This window comes from Solanum verrucosum, unplaced genomic scaffold, assembly GCF_900185275.1.
Source record: "Solanum verrucosum unplaced genomic scaffold, falcon-dt-bn FXZP01000033.1, whole genome shotgun sequence".
NCBI lineage: Eukaryota > Viridiplantae > Streptophyta > Magnoliopsida > Solanales > Solanaceae > Solanum > Solanum verrucosum.
Window position 1 is genome coordinate 1,841,430 of NW_026020752.1, and position 16,549 is coordinate 1,857,978.

The window sequence follows — 16,549 nt, forward strand, 5'->3', positions numbered from 1 at the left end:
ACTGTTTCCTCTCTCCGTGGTCATCCTCACTTCCCATGGGACCAGGTCCCATTCCAGATGTTGGTTTGATGATAGGAGAGGTTTCTCTCTTCCTCTTGTTCTTCCCTTTTTTGGACACAACACTTTTTGCCACAGATGCTTTAGACTTTCCCTTTCTGAGTTTCTTTACTTGTTTTCCCTTTTTTCTTCAGAAATTTTTCCCACACCTTCATGTTCAGAATCTTCAACCGAGACATCCACCACATCAGTATCAGGAATCTCAAAGATTACATTAGCCGATTTCCTTTTCTTGAGCCTTTCTGCAGTTGTTGTTATACTAGATTTCATAGCATCACCCATCAGTTTCTTTGAATTAGATCTAGTAAAAGGCCTTCTTTTAGGTGTCTCCTCTATGACCTTCTCCTTTCCTTTTATGGATATAGGAACCATTTTCTTTTGAACAATCTATCGGAAGGGGCGATTATCCTTGTCAGTGTCAGTAGAATCGGACGAAGGGTACACACCAAACTCAGGAATTCGGTCAAACACTGGTTGAGAGCCCCTAAGCAAATCGTCCACAAACTGCTCTCCTTCTTTGCTTAGTAACCCTTCCCTCATTTGGGTTAGACTGTCGACGACTAGTCTCTCACTTGTTGCAAGAATATTTGACTCAGACGATTTATTCTCGGGAAGGTCTCCCTCAAATAAGTGGTCTGACAGCATAGCAGAACAGGGACCAGGTTCGGGTGCTAGGTTATTGAGGTCTAAGGGAGAATGGGGATTAGGAGGACTTGTTTCACCAATGTCGATCGGAGAGATAATCGACATTTTGGAAGGAGACAGAGCATCGGAAGATGTGTAAAATGCCACTGGGTCTATTTCATTCAGTAAGTCTAGCATTTTCTTTGAAGAAGATAGATTGAGACATTTTGTTTGAGAGAGAAAGATAAAGAGTGACAGAGAAGAAGCGAGAGGAGGGGGAAATAAAGGTTTGGGCAGAAGGCTTTTTAGAGAGAAGGAGATTTGAAATGAGGAGAGATGGAGTGAAGAAAAGTCTTATAAAAAGAACTTGAAACGATGTGTCAGGTCCCTGAGTAGACACGTAGCTTAGACTTAAAGCGATGGGACAACGGTCAGAGGGACCGATGACTGGCACGTGGAGATCTCAATGGTTCTCATTCAATCAGTTTAAGCAAAATGTACAGGATGCTAACCTTGAGAGGGACCAGGTCCTCAACTGCATATGAGATTTGATTCCTGAATGGTTTTGACCATTCTTTGCTCTTGTGATTTCCATGAGTGTATACTTGAAATAGGTACATAGTTGATCTCACCTAAACAATACATTACGAGTAATGAGGATACCTGCCCTCCAGATCATAGCCAAAACAAGGATTGGCTGCCTTTGGATGGGATTAAGTCAGTGCAAATTCATCATTCCTAACTTCAATATGTTACTCTCAAATTGATCCTTGCTTAGAGCCTTGGTAAAAATATCTGCAATTTGATCTTCTGTCCTGCAATACTGCATGCTGATATTTCCCTTTTCAACATTGTCTCTCAAGAAGTGGTGTCTGACATCAATGTGCTTTGTTATTTTGTGTTGAACTGGATTCTTTCCCATGTTGACTGCACTGGTATTGTCACACATGAGAGGAATAGTATGGATATGAACTCCAAAATCTTCAAGTTGTTGCTTGATCCATAGTAGTTGAGCACAACAAGATGCAACAGCTACATATTTTGCCTCAGCTGTTGAAAGAGTTATTAAAAGAGCTATTGAATTCTGTTTCTTGGTACCTTATGAGATAAGTGAGGATCCAAGAAAGTGTGTCATTCCAGAGGTACTTTTTCTGTCAACCTGATATCCTGCAAAATCAGCATATTCATACCCTACCAGTTCAAAGGAGTCACCTGCTGGATAAAAGAGGACCAGGTCCCCTGTCTTCTTTAGATACCTCAGAATCCGCTTGGCTGCCTTAAGATGTGATTCCCTGGGACATGCTTGGAATCGTGCACACATTCCTACACTGAAGACAATGTCAGGTCTACTAGCTGTTAGATACAATATTGATCCAATAATGCCTATGTACATGGTTTGATTCACTAATGGATCAACTTCATCTTCTTCCATTTTTGAGTTTGTCCCCATGGGGGCATCAATAGGCTTGGAGTCCACCATGTGAAACTTCTTCAGCAGCTCATTTGTGTACTTCTCTTGACAGATTGAGGTGCCACTTGGTGTTTGCTTGATCTGCAGACCCAAGAAGAAATTCAACTCTCCTATTATGCTCATCTCGAATTCCTTCCCCATTAGAGTAGCAAATTCTTCACACAGATGCTTAAAGGTAGCTCCGGAAATGATATCATCCACATACACTTGAATGATGAGCAGTTTTTTTTCCTTTTTCATCAGAAACAAGGTGGTGTCTATCTTGCCCCTTTTAAAATCATTCTTCAGCAGGAATTTGGATAGCCTTTCATACCAGGCTCTGGGAGCTTGTTTCAATCCAAACAGGGCCTTGGTTAGCCTAAACACATGATTTGGCCGGTCAACATCTTCAAATCAAGGTGGTTGTTTCACATAAACTTCTTCCTTTAGATCTCCATTCAAAAAGGTACTTTTGACATCCATTTGGAAGAGCTTGAAACCCATGAAGGCTGCAAATGTTATGAGGATTCTGATAGCCTCTATTCAAGCAACAGGAGCGAATGTATCGTCATAGTCTATGCCCTCCTCCTAATTATAGCCTTGAACAACTAGTCTGGACTTGTTCCTAGTGATAAACCCATTTTCATCAAGCTTATTTCTGAACACCCACCTGGTCCCTATGATTGTTCTGTCAGCAGGTCTTGGGACTAGGTACCACATATTGCTCCGCTCAAACTAATGAAGTTCATCTTGCATTGAATTGACCCAGTCAGCATCTTTCAGGGCTTCTTTCACATTTTTAGGCTCAATGGTAGAAATGAAGGCTGAAAACGCAACCAGATTTCTTGTTTGGGACGTCGTTTGTATTCTAGAATTCAATGGGGAAATGAGATTATCGAGGGGGTGAGATGAACTGTGCTTCCACCCTGGTTTAGAGGCCAAGGGTTGAGGTTGAACCGTCTGTTCTTCTTCATCTTCAGAATCGTCGTTTTCAAGAGAATGAGTTTCCTCTTGACTTGCATAATGAGACGGACCAGGTCCCATAGTAGGTTGGTCATTCTTTTTCATCTTCTTAGCTAGACTAGGATCAGCACCATCAAACTCTAGATTCCCTTCAGTTTCAGACCTGTTAGCTTCAATATTCTGGACTTTGAAAAGCTCAATAAGATCATCATCGTCCTTCATCTACAGGTTTTTCAGATCACCACTTTCATCAAAAATCACATGAACACTCTCTTCAATGCATAGTGTTCTTTTGTTGAAAACTCTATAAGATTTGTTTGAAGATGAGTATCCTACAAAGACACCTTCATCACTTCTTGGATCAAACTTTCCCAGATCATCTTTGTCGTTGTTTAGCACTTGCACCCAAAGGCTTTTAGGTAACTGAGCTTGGGTTTCCTATTGTTGAGCAGTTCATACGGAGTTTTGTTCAGGAGAGACCAAATCAAGCATCTGTTAGTCACATAACACGCAGTATTGATAGCTTCAGCCCAAAAGTTTTGAGGAAGATTAGACTCGATGAGCATAGTTCTGGCAATATCTACCAGAGTTCTATTCTTCCTTTCCACCACACTATTTTGTTGAGGTGTTCTAGGAGCTGAGAAGTTATGATTAATACCACTTTCAGTACAAAATGTATCAAGCTTCGCATTTTCAAACTCGGTTCCATAGTCGGACTTGATCCCTGCAATCAAGAAGTTGAGCTTGGTTTGGATCATCTTGAAAAATATCATCAGCACATCAGTTGTCTCAAATTTTGACTTGAGAAACATAGTCCACGTGAATCTTGAGTAGTCATCCACAATCACTAGGATATACTTCTTTCCGTTTTGACTTTGGATTTTCACAGTCCTACACAGGTCCATGTGTAGCAACTCAAGAACCCTTGAAGAGCTTACTTACTTCTTTGGTTTGAATGAGGATCTGGTATGTTTCCCTTTGGCACATGCGCACACACTTTGACATCACTGAACTTCAATTTCGGCAAACCACGTACCAGGTCCCTAGATACAAGCTTGTTCAATAGAGACGAGCTCACATGACCTTGCCTCATATGCCATAGAATGGCATTTTCACTTTGAGCACTGAGGCATGTCAGATTGTCTCCATGAGTTGTTTCCAGATCTGTCACATACATGTTTTTCCGTCTTCTAGCCTTCAAGATCACCTTTTTGTTAGTCAGGCTGGTTACAATGCATTTGTCTGAATAAAACTTGACTTCGTTTCCCTTGTCACAAATCTGGGAGACGCTGAGAAGACTGTATTTTAACCCACTCACATAGTAAACATTTTCAATGGAATCTTCAAGTGACTTTCCAACTCTGCCAACTTCAAAGATGTGCCCCTTCTTTCCATCGCCAAATGAGACACCTTTATCTTGAAGTGCCTTGAGTGAAAGGGAGTTTTTGACGCTCCTAGTCATGTGCTTCGAGCATCCACTGTCCATGAACCAGCACTAACTGCTACTTCCTTCACCCCTTGCAACACAGATCACTTATTAGATTTGGGAAACCCACTTCAATCTGAGTTCTCAATACGCTGATAAGGGCGTAATTAGAGTGTTTCTTGCCTAGTGAGGCAGGTTTGCTTTGTTCTTGTTCAAGGATTTAAGAATAGGACCAGGTCACCTTCTTGGAGTTGTCTTCTATCAAGAATAGACTGAAAACTTTTCTTGAGAGGCCTTCTAGGCAGGACAGTCCCCTTTCAAATGGCCATTTCGACCACAATGAAGACATAATAAATTATCCAACACAGAGACATATTTACTGTGGGGATTGTAGGGAGGGGTGATATTTAGGCTACATAATCCCTTTTTGTTGTAGTTGCTTTGACTGGTGATTTTGGAAAGTAGGTTGATGGCAGTGGTCCATTTTAAAGAAGTTTGAAGTTCTTCGTTAAGACGGACCATCTGATCATTTCTTTCCAAGGCTAGAGCAAGTATGGTTTCAACCGTATTCAGACTGGTTTCTAGCTCTTCTTGCAAGCTAGTAGCCTCCACCTTTTTTTCCAGATTTCTCAATCATTAGACTTAATTGTTCCTTGAGTTCTAGACTTTCAGATTCTAGAACCATTACTTGTTCATCAGTAACTGACATTTGTATAGTCGACACTGTTATTTCTTCACTCAGACTATCAAGACTATTGTTCATAGAGTCCTTTTCAGTGGTTAACTCTATGACAGAGTCAATCAAAACACCAGCTAAGTTTCTCAGCCTTCTGATAGAATAAGTATTCAAGTTTTGTTTAAGATCAAGGAGAGTTACCTTTTCTTCATCTTCTTCATCATCTGATTTCACCATGAGAGCAAACATGCCATTAAATATGTTGGAATCATCTTGAACAACCAGCATAGACGCATCATCAGGACATTATTATTCTTCTGACTCACTTGAAGAATCTCCCCAGACAGCAAGAGCCTTCTTCACAACATAGTCAGCTGTGGCTTTTCTTGCATTTTTCTCAAGTACCAGGTCCCTTCTATTGTCTTTTTCACCTCCAGGTCTTTGATACTCTTTGTTTTCAATTTTGAGTATCGGGCAATCTCTTATGAAGTGCCCCGCCTTTCCGCACTTGTGATAAAGATCACTAATAGTTGCAGCACGAGGGAGATTCCCTCTTATCTTGAACCCTCCATGTTTTCTCACAATTTTTTGAAATATCTTGGTTAGAAAAGCCATGGCATCCTCTTCACTAGAGTCGTCTCCAGACTTGATTTTGAGAACTAAAGACTTGTCTTTCTTAGCTTCCTTCTTTGAGGTGTCCAGATTTCTGTTCATTTCATGAGTTTTGAGATTTCCAATGAGCGCATTCATCGTCAAAACTTTCAAGTCCTTTGCTTCAGTTATGGCATCTACTATATTTGCTCTTGACTTGGGAAGAATTCAAAGAATCTTCCTGACCTGCTTACTAGAGCTAATGGGTTCTCCCAAGCTTTGCAACTCGTTTGTTATGGATGAAAACCTTGTATGTATGTCATGAATGCTTTCACCCTCTTTCATTGTGAAGTTCTCATATTGGGTGGTCAGCATATCTACCTTAGACTCTTTCACCTACTCTGTCCCTTCGTGAGCTGTTCTTAGACTATCACAGATTTCCTTTGCCGATTCACACGCAGAGATGCGATTGTACTCTTCAGCACCTATACCACACACTAACAGCTTCTTAGCTCTGTAGCTTTTCTCGATCTTCATTTTGTCCGCCTCGTTGTACTTTTGACGAGTCTTTGGAACAACTTTTGTGATTTCACCATCTTTCACTTCCACGATTGGAATGAACGGTCCATCAATCACTATGTCCCATAACTCGCTGTCCTCAGCCATAAGATAGTCGTGCATCCTTGTTTTCCGCCAACTGTAAACCTAACCATTGAAACGAGGAGGTTATGTTGAAGATTATCCTTCTTCGAGGTTCAGTGGAGCAACCATTCTTTTGCAGAAATATCTCTCTTGGTGTTAACCAGCTAGAGAGTACCCGCTCTGATACCAATTGATAGAATATGTGCGTCCACTTTCAGTCAATGGACCAGGTCCCTTGACACAACAAGAACAATAACAAAGAGTAAATAATAACAAGATCACAACACAAGCAGTTTACGTGGAAACCTCCTTGCTCAAGGGAGTAAAACCATGACCTGTCACACAGGATTTTCAACTGTTTTCACTAATCTTCCTTAAGAAAAAGCGAACAACAGTTACAATCAACATGAGAAAAGGTTATGAATCTCACGACCAAGTAATAACTCTATTACTTGAAGAGCCTAAGCAGATGTCACATTGCCCACTAAGTTATCACCACTAGACAACTTAGGATTCAACTAAGCAACACACAGGTTGCCAACTAAACCACCCACTCTAGATGAATTAGACTTTGACTAAGCAACAAAACAATGATGCCCACTAAATCAGTTCCCTTAACTGATTTAGACTTTTCAACCAAACACTATATCTGAATCTTTTATAGATTTAGGAACAGATTTACAATGTATGTGCAGAGGAAATAATCCTAAGACAACTAGGCTTGCAGCTCTATCAGGTCCCTATTGTTCTACAGGATGATTCTTCACTTTTGTTAGCCTTTGCAAGAGTTCTTGAGAGTTTGTTCAAGTTGTAAAAACTAGAGTTATGACTATTGGACATAATCTTTATGAAGAATAGTCACAACCTTTGAGGCCACGCCAATGGCTGAGGTTTCTGCCACTTCTGCCACAGTTGGAGACTGTGCACCAATCAATTGTATTTTTTCCAGCCTTGCAATTGTGTGTATATTGGCGCCAGATCAGGTCCCTTTACAAGGTCCCTAGGTTTGTCACATCATCAAAACTACAACCAACGTTTTCCCCCTTTTTGATGATGACAAACTATACACACAGTTGAAGATTAGTCACAACATTTGAGGCCATGCCATTGGCTGAGGTTTCTGCCACTTCTACCACAGTTGGAGATTGTGCACCAACCAATTGTACTTTTTCCAGCCTGGCAGTTGTGTGTATATTGGCGCCAGATTAGGTCCCTTTACAAGGTCCCTGGGTTTGTCACATCATCAAAACTAAAACTAACAAGTACCCCGAACTTGTCTTCCAAAAATGAAACACAATCTGGGGCTCAAAGCGAAAAAAACATTAACATGCAATAATCTCACCCAAACAACTTAATTAAAGAAATAATGCAACCATTTATTACCTCAAACAAAGGGCCTTCAACAGTTTTTGATAAGACATGCATATAGCTTCAACAATTGTGGATGCACATGACTTTGAATCACCCATTTGGAGCTAGAACTAGGGAATTATAAAGGTTTGAACCTTCCACAATAAGTTGAGTCATGTCTTGTCCTTATTTAAAAGGCCAGATGGAATTGCTCTTTGAAAATGTGTCCCAAAGGGCCCGCGAATATGGAGAACAAGATGGTTACCCTTTCCAAACGTGGTCGAAAGTCGACGAGTGTGAATGCCAGCAAACCTAGGTGCCGCGAACGAGACTGGTGGCTCTCAAATGCAGAGGCTTGACAAGCCAGGACTTAATGAACACGACACAACCATTCAAATTTGGAGGCAAACATTTAACTTATCTAAGAACAAGACCAAGGTGGACTGTAATCGTGAAGACCAATATAGGCTTGCACGAGCGGATGCACATTAGCTGATTTTTGGCAAGTTCAAATCTCTGATGGGGTGTCTCGAATTCATTCAAAACCATGCTCACAAATGAGGTATGCTACCCTACAAAATTCTATATTCCAGAATCAACGGAGCAGTCAACATTTCGATATGAAGTTGTCTCGACAAAATTAGGTCCCATACCCAAACTTTATTTTAAGCCAAAAATCCACAAGAGGGCTTAGAATTAGCCCGAGAGTCTCAAGATCCACACAAAGGGTCGTACTAAACAAAACTTGACATTTCAGAGCTAACCATGATGAGGGAATTCTTATCCTAACATGTTTACAAAGAATGTTGACCAAGGTAAAACTTAGGTCTTAACTTAAAAGCTAAAATGTCTAATCACATTGACTCGCACTGGAAGCCTCGGGAGTCATGCCAACCATGCCACTAGCCTAAAATGACCCTTCCAAAGTTGATGGAATCATTAGAATTGGATTTTGAGTTCATCTTCCAGAACATCTGATCGAAAACAACCGTTCAAGGTTCAAAAGATCCAAAATAAAGAAATTCACATAAAAACCAAATGAATGACCAGGTGACTAAGATATCAGTCCCAATAAGTCATTGATGACTTAGGGTGGCTATAGGAACCAACTAAATGATGAAAAAAGGTACAAACACAAAAATGACCTAGAGGGTCATTACTCGTTACAATTTTTCTAACAAATTAGTCATGTGTTGCATCAGATTAAAATTTTGTTGGTAAAGATGCTAATTCTATGTGGTAATCTCACAACCCGAGCCCACACCCTGGACGTGGCCGACACTTGAGAACCATTGCTTGTCTCCAAGCAAACCCTCATCATGGCTGACTATAAGCAGAAGACTAACTCAAGCATACCTAAGCATCAAATTGAAAGAAACGTTTAGAAACAGCTTACTGAATCTCAAAACTTTGTTGAATATATTGAGTAAGAAACATAAATTTTAAATAAAATAACTAAAATTGAAAGACTCTCCAAAATTGTCTATCTATGAAGCCTCTACTATAAAGGAAGGATGTCAGGACAAGACCCACGACACCTCAAAACTACTAACTGGAAAGTAACTGTGAAGTCCTCTAGAATACAACGAGGCTCACCAAAGCTAACTGGAGTGTAGAATGATCTCAACGAAGCGCATGTTGATAATCATGAACACCTATATCGGCATCATAAAAGAATGCAGTCGAATGACATCAGTACATGTAATGTACGAGTATGTAATATGGTTGAGTAAACAAATAACTTAACTCAATGACTGAAAGAAACTCAACAGAATCAATACATAAACATGAAGTGAAAACCATTTAAGCTTTACGATAAAATATACAACGAAAATAATATACTTTACTTGTGGGGAGTTTCTCTAACTGACAACTATTACTATGAGCCTAGCAAGGATACAACGTCCTGCCACACGTTGCAAAAGCCCATCCTATACCTTGTTGGTTGTATAAGATGATATTGTGACTATGGATCCATCTAATTAGCCTTCTCAGAGGCAGTGAGGAGTAGCATTAAGAATCAATACTATCCTATCCTACGTTGGCTATGTAGTTCTATGGGACTTCCGAATCATAAAAGACTCTAACCCAACTTGGTGATCGATACTACTCCCAAAATAATTAATATAACTTTGTGCTCAATTCACCCATTACAAAGAATGAACTTCTTACATTACTTGAAATACTTTTCAAAACATGCGACATGTTTACCTTCTTGAAAACGTGAACTTATAAACTTATCTTTCAAGTCCAATAATCAATATATATATATATATATATATATATATATAAATAGCACTAGAAACTCTTAAGTCCTTATTATGAAATAGAACCTTTAAACTTTTTCTCAAAACTCAGTTTAAGAACTTAAGTGTTGGCTTTAAAAAAACTTTTCAAAATTTATAACTCAAAATAGGGTTCATGCTAAAATATAGACATGAACAAATCAACTCAAGGATCTCAATAACAATATAGAAACTCAATAATTAGGAATATAATTTTTAAAAGAAATAGGAACTCGAGAATTCAAAATTAACTCATCTCAAGAATACTCAAATCTAGGGGTAGAATACTAGATTACTCTTTTACTGATTTGAAAGTAGATGTAGGGTGTGAGAACGAATTAGTCCAACACTATGATAGCCTTACATTCTTGGAAGAACAAGGTTCTTGAAGAATCTTGAAGAATAACTTGATTAGAAGCCTTGAAACCCTAGCTTGAAGGAGAAAAATCAAGAAAACCTTTCTTGAGATTTCTTGAGTTAGTTTCTTGAAACTCTATGGCCAAGAATTGTGATTTTCATTAGTGATTCATAATTATGTGGAGGAATTTGAGTTGGAAAGAATGGAATTCTTTGAGAAAGGCTTACCTTGAAGAAGAATCTTGAATGGAGTCTTCTATTTTGATTTTTTTTCCCTTAAAGTTTTGCCTTAGGGTTTAAGAGAGAATAGAATGATGAATTAAGAGATGAAAATCTGATTGTTTTGGGTCTTTAATTAATCAAGAAATTAGTTTAGAGTTTTCTTAGAAGTAAAAAGATAAAAAAGACCCTTTTTAATGTTTTACCGTCGGCTAATTCGTCACTACACTATATCAGGTTACTAAAATAGTCAATAACTTTTTACTCAAAATTTGGATTGACGCAAAATTGGTGGCTGGAAAGAGGATTCAAATACCTTTAATTTGATAGGTTATGGTCCACGTAACTCTTTATATTCTAAGATATATGGTCGTTTGAAGTTGATCCAAGTAAAATCTTATATCAAAACTTAATCGATAAGGAAACTTTCAACTCAACTTTGTGCTAGGAGTTTCTAGTGACCTCAATTGATATCCAAAATCATTTTCACACTAAAGAATTTATCTTTATGGGTAATTTAAGAATCACCCAATATGGCCCTAGAAGTAAATGAAGAATTGTTCGAGTCTTAACTTAGAAATTTTCGAGGTGTTACATGTAAATTTCTAATAGAATTGACATATGTTGTAACATATTCCAAATTGATAGATTTATAAGTGGATACATTTGTTGAATATTATTATATTTGACCTTAATTCATTAATCAAAAATGTTATAACACAATATATAATGATTACTTATTTTCTTATATCGCAATCATATTGAATCACATAGTCATTAGATGATCAACTGATGGTATTATCCTAAATGGATTGATGTATTGATAAATTTGATGAAGATTGTTACTTTGACCTTAATTTAGTAATAAAAAATGTTATAAAACAATACATAATGATCAATTCTTGTCTTATATCACAATCATATTTAATCACAATGAAAAATGACATTTAATGTTACATATGTATTGCAACATATGATCCATTCATTGAAATTTACCACACAGAAGTGTTCATAAGTTCCAATAGATTAGTCATATATTACATCAAATTAAAATTATGTTTGTACATATATCAATTTTGTGTGGTAATTTTCCAACATAATTTACATATGTTTCAACATATACCAAACAACTATATATTGAGGAAAAAATAACATAAAATTGATAAGTTGCAACTTATGCACATAGTTTCGAGCCAAAAAGTATTACATAATTGAAAGATAAATTACAGATGATTCTAAGTCTTAGGAAACACACTAACTATATTAGCAATTTCTACATCACAACTACACGCATGACAATGAAAATTGATATGTTTACCATTATCATCACTATCAGGCTGGCCATTCCTGCGAACTTATTGCTGATGTTGAATAGTGCAACAAGTGGGTCTTTCTCCCAGAACTAAAGAATTTTTCACCCAGATATTTGTCAATATTTTTTATAAACTCTGTCAACATTTACTGTCTGTGGCTACATTTTTTTCATGTACCAATCAATAACCTTTTCGGATTCACCACTATAGAAGACTGAAATTATGGCAATCACATATGATGCAACAATGTGGCCTCCATTTGATTCTTGCTTAAACAATTCCACTTCCAGTTCTTCTAGCGTATTATTTTTGAAAAAAGTCCATCTGAGAAAAAAAAAAATATTTAAAAGGGTGAATACATCGATAAACACCTGAATACATATGAAAAAAAATAAAATTAATTATTACCACACCTTTTTTGTATAAGGTTTCTGTATTCCCTCATTTTCTACATTGCTTCATGAAAGATGTAACTTTATTAATGTTCTCTGCATTTTACCACTCGCCATGAAACAATCAGAAAGTCTACCAGTGCTACCTTCTGATATACATAGGTTTCATTTGCGACTTCATGAAAAACCTTGCAACTAAACAATCAATCGGTTAGAAAACAAAATGTAAGTTGTTCATTGTAAATAATAGATTTATATACATGTCTTAATTTTACATTGACTAAATCATTGAAGGAAAAATAAGTAATCCTTGCAATAGTATTAGTAAGTAACCCTTTGGGTAGGGATAAGAGACTATGAGTCACCTTCTTTGAGCAATATTCTATTTTTCAGAGAGAAGAATGACCAAAAGTAAACCTGACCTGAACAAGTACATCCGACCTTTCATCTTGATTATGAATCAAGAAAGACTGGATCTAAAGGCACGCAATTCTTGATCTTTTTAGAATTCTGAAGGACATCGATCTTTCGCCTTGTGCAAGGATATCTCTTTTTTCTTTGCCTCCATAAGGAGAGAATAGTCTACTTGGGTGGAAGGGGAGGCCTGGTTTTATTTTACCTGGGCCAAAGACTGTGCCCTCTGCTCTATCGGGAAAGTCGCTTCCTTTTTTCGGGGACTTTTCCGCAACTCCTTATCACTATTTTGCTTTCTATAAAACATAGTGTCAGTCTCCCTTACCTTATAGGGCAGGAGAAGGTATCTCAAATCTTTCCAATGGAGAACCAAAACAGGACTAGGTTAGGGGCCTTAAAAAAGGGAATTACCTCATATCTTCCCCTTGTTGAAGAAGGGTTGACGTAATGGATAAGGTTCAGGAGGTTACCGGAGCTGGAGTTCCAATTAGCAATAAGAGAAAAAGAAAAAAGAAGTGAAATAAGCCTTAAAAGGCCAACCCCCAGGCAGTGTTGGGCCAAGACTAACTGCGAGTTTAAAGTGGTTTACTATGTATATTACAAGAGAAAGAAAGTATAGGCATAAGCTTATGGGACTAAGGCGTGCCACCTTAAGCAGAATGGAGCAAGGAGTTATCCACTAAGTGATAGAAAGGCTACTTTCTCAAGGAGGGAGACTTCTTTCAATATAAAGCAAAGTGTAAGAAAGCTTCTTTCCAACTAGACTGACCTGACAACTATCTTCTTATAGATAGCTCTTTGCTTATAAAAAGATTTAGAATGACAATACATTGAAGCTTATTCAGGATTGATCTTTCTTATCTGAGAGTCTTATCAAACTCTTTGTCACTATAGGTGCGACACATGTAGTAGTGACTGAAAGAGCTGATGCGGCATGATCGTGATTATAAGCGCCCTATTTAGTTTAGGGATTTAGGGACTAGGCCTATTGAGGAACTGAGATGATTCATCGATTCAATAAAATTCGAAAAAAGAAATCGCTTCTTGTAATCTTCTTCATATTTTTCCTCTACTTGCTAAAATTTCCTCTTCTTGTAAAAGCTTTCCCCTTCCTGCAAAATTTTTCTCTTCTTGTAAAAGTTTATTTCCTCTTCTACATCCTTGTGTGTAAAAGATTTCTCTTATAACGATTATGAAGTTGCACTTTTGAAGAAGAGTTGCAAATTTTGAGTTTTAAAAGATTTAAAATGTGAAGAGTTGATTTTTTTTGAATGAAATATAAAGAGTCGCAAATTTTTGAAAAAGTTGATTTAACAAAAGAGTTTGTAAAGATTGGAATATGAAGAGTTGTAATGATGTCCTTGTAATGACAGTGCATTATAAGTTGTGTCAATGACAGTGTAGAAAAGTCATGGATTGTTGTCACTTAACGACAATTGTAATCTAATTACTTATTAGTCAAAATAACAACAGACTGACATATGTTGCAACAAATGACAATTATGTTTTAAACTATACACACAATTGACATTTGTTAGAACAAATGCAAAATTCTATTAGAACATATGCAAAATTATGTTGTAAGTTGTAACACATAATTGACATTTGTTGGAAAAGATGCAAAATTGTGTTGGAACATATGCAAAATTCTATTGTAAGTTGTAACACATAATTGACATCTGTTGGAATAGATGCAAAATTTTGTTGTAAATTGTTAATTAAAAAATTGTAAAAATGCATCAGTTTTGTAATAAAATAAAACATGTAGTTCAAAGTAAAACATACATTTTATATATATAACATAAGTTGATTCAAATTAAGATACATCCTCAAATAAAAAAATAAGTTCATTAAAATTTAGCAACAATTATGGAGCATTTTGATTTGGAATTATAGTTCTTTTGTGGCTCCCTTTGTTATTTTTTATAAAACATATATAAAAATAGGTTATTCCTATGAGTAATGTTCTGAAATCATTTCGAAAATATTTATATCAAAACAAAACCAGCATCCTTACATACAAAGCACTTCTTCCTGGTTTTCTTGGATCAACATATTGTTTTAATTATAACTGATGGGCAAGCCCTTTTGATTGAAATAGGACCAAATGTTACAACCAAGACCATGCCCAAAAAGGAACCCGATCCAAAAACTAAATACTACACCTATGCTAAATTAGGAAAAAAAATAGGAAAGTGGAAAGGGGATCGGGTTATCTTCTTCACTTCGCCATTACAAACCCTAGACTAGGACACACACATTGGTTTCTGCATCAACATATCGTGCTCTAGCTTCAGCTACCTTCACAACAACCAGAAATGACTCAATAGGTACATCGAGCTTTGGGTGTATTTCATATCAAACGTTAACTAGTCTCACTAACATCATGATATCATCCCAACCAAAGACTTCTCCAACTCAATGCGATTTAGTCGAAGCTTTAAGTCAGGTGATTGCCTCTCTCCCTTTGATTGTATTACCTATTATCTTAAATAACACTTACCTAATTTAGAAACTCGTATGTTTAATCCTTCAGCTTTGACAGGTTGAGCTCATCAAGGAGTTAATACCACTGTCTAAAGCCTTAGGACAATGTTACGTCGGTCTTCCTCAAGTATTCTTCGATTACTATTAACCTCCTCTATGCTATTTTTCCAACGGACCTCTATATTTGATTTTGGTCTCTCCATTCTACTGTTGCATAGTATTGTATTATCTTGGGTTGTAGGTACCTCTATTTGACGATATCATGCTATTTTATCATCCATTATGTGCAAAGTTTCTATTTTGCAGCTTTTTTATCCTCGGACTAGGAATTTGCCTTTCGTCCATGTTTAATAAAGGCTTAGCTTCACTAGGTAAAGCCTGGAAATCATTATAACATACTGAATTTGTTCCTGCAAAAGAAAAATAATGTTAGCCATAAAATCTGCCAGCTTGTTTCCTTCTCTCAATGTGTGTTCAATAGCCATCTCCAACCATTTCTTAAGTACCTATATTTTTCTGATCTCATGTGTCACCTCCCAAGGGATGTGCCACTCCCCTTCTACCATTTTCTTGACAACTAAGGAATCTGTTTGCAATATCAATGGAAATAAGTTGTGATTCCTACAATATTGAGCAACAATTTCATCTATTAGATTCTTTTACACTCCATTCATCTTTCCTTCACCATTTACAAGATTGCCTTGATCATCTCTAATACAAAACGCAGAAGAACTTGGTCCTGGATTACCTTTTGAAGCCCATCAGTATTGCACTTGAAAGTATTCTCCCTAGGTAGTTTCCAATAGACCACTTTGCAATCTATCCTAGGAGTATACTCTGTCAAGAATCTTACTACTTTAGGCCAATTAGAAGGCATGTTATGCATCCATGGATATAACTGCTTCGCCAAAAGAATTAAATTATTGCCTATCATTCCCTTCATACACAGATAAGACATTGAACCTCCAAACTTCATAGAATTTCTTCTTCTCCATACTTGCCGAAAAATAAACATTGGCACAACCATTATCAGTGGTTTAAGCTTTGCAAAAACTTCTGCTTTCCACTATTTATACACAGTGTCTTTGAATTGCAAGAAAGGACCTTCCACTCCTGTTGTACCTGCAAAGTATCTCCATATTGAATTAGTGTCTGAACATCTAATGAATAGTTGTTCAATAGTCTCCTATACTCCGCCATCACAACAACCACACACCACATCATCACACATCATATTCCTAACAAGAACTTCTCCAATAGGAAGCATTTGTTGCCATAGTCTCCAAGTGAAGAATGATACCTG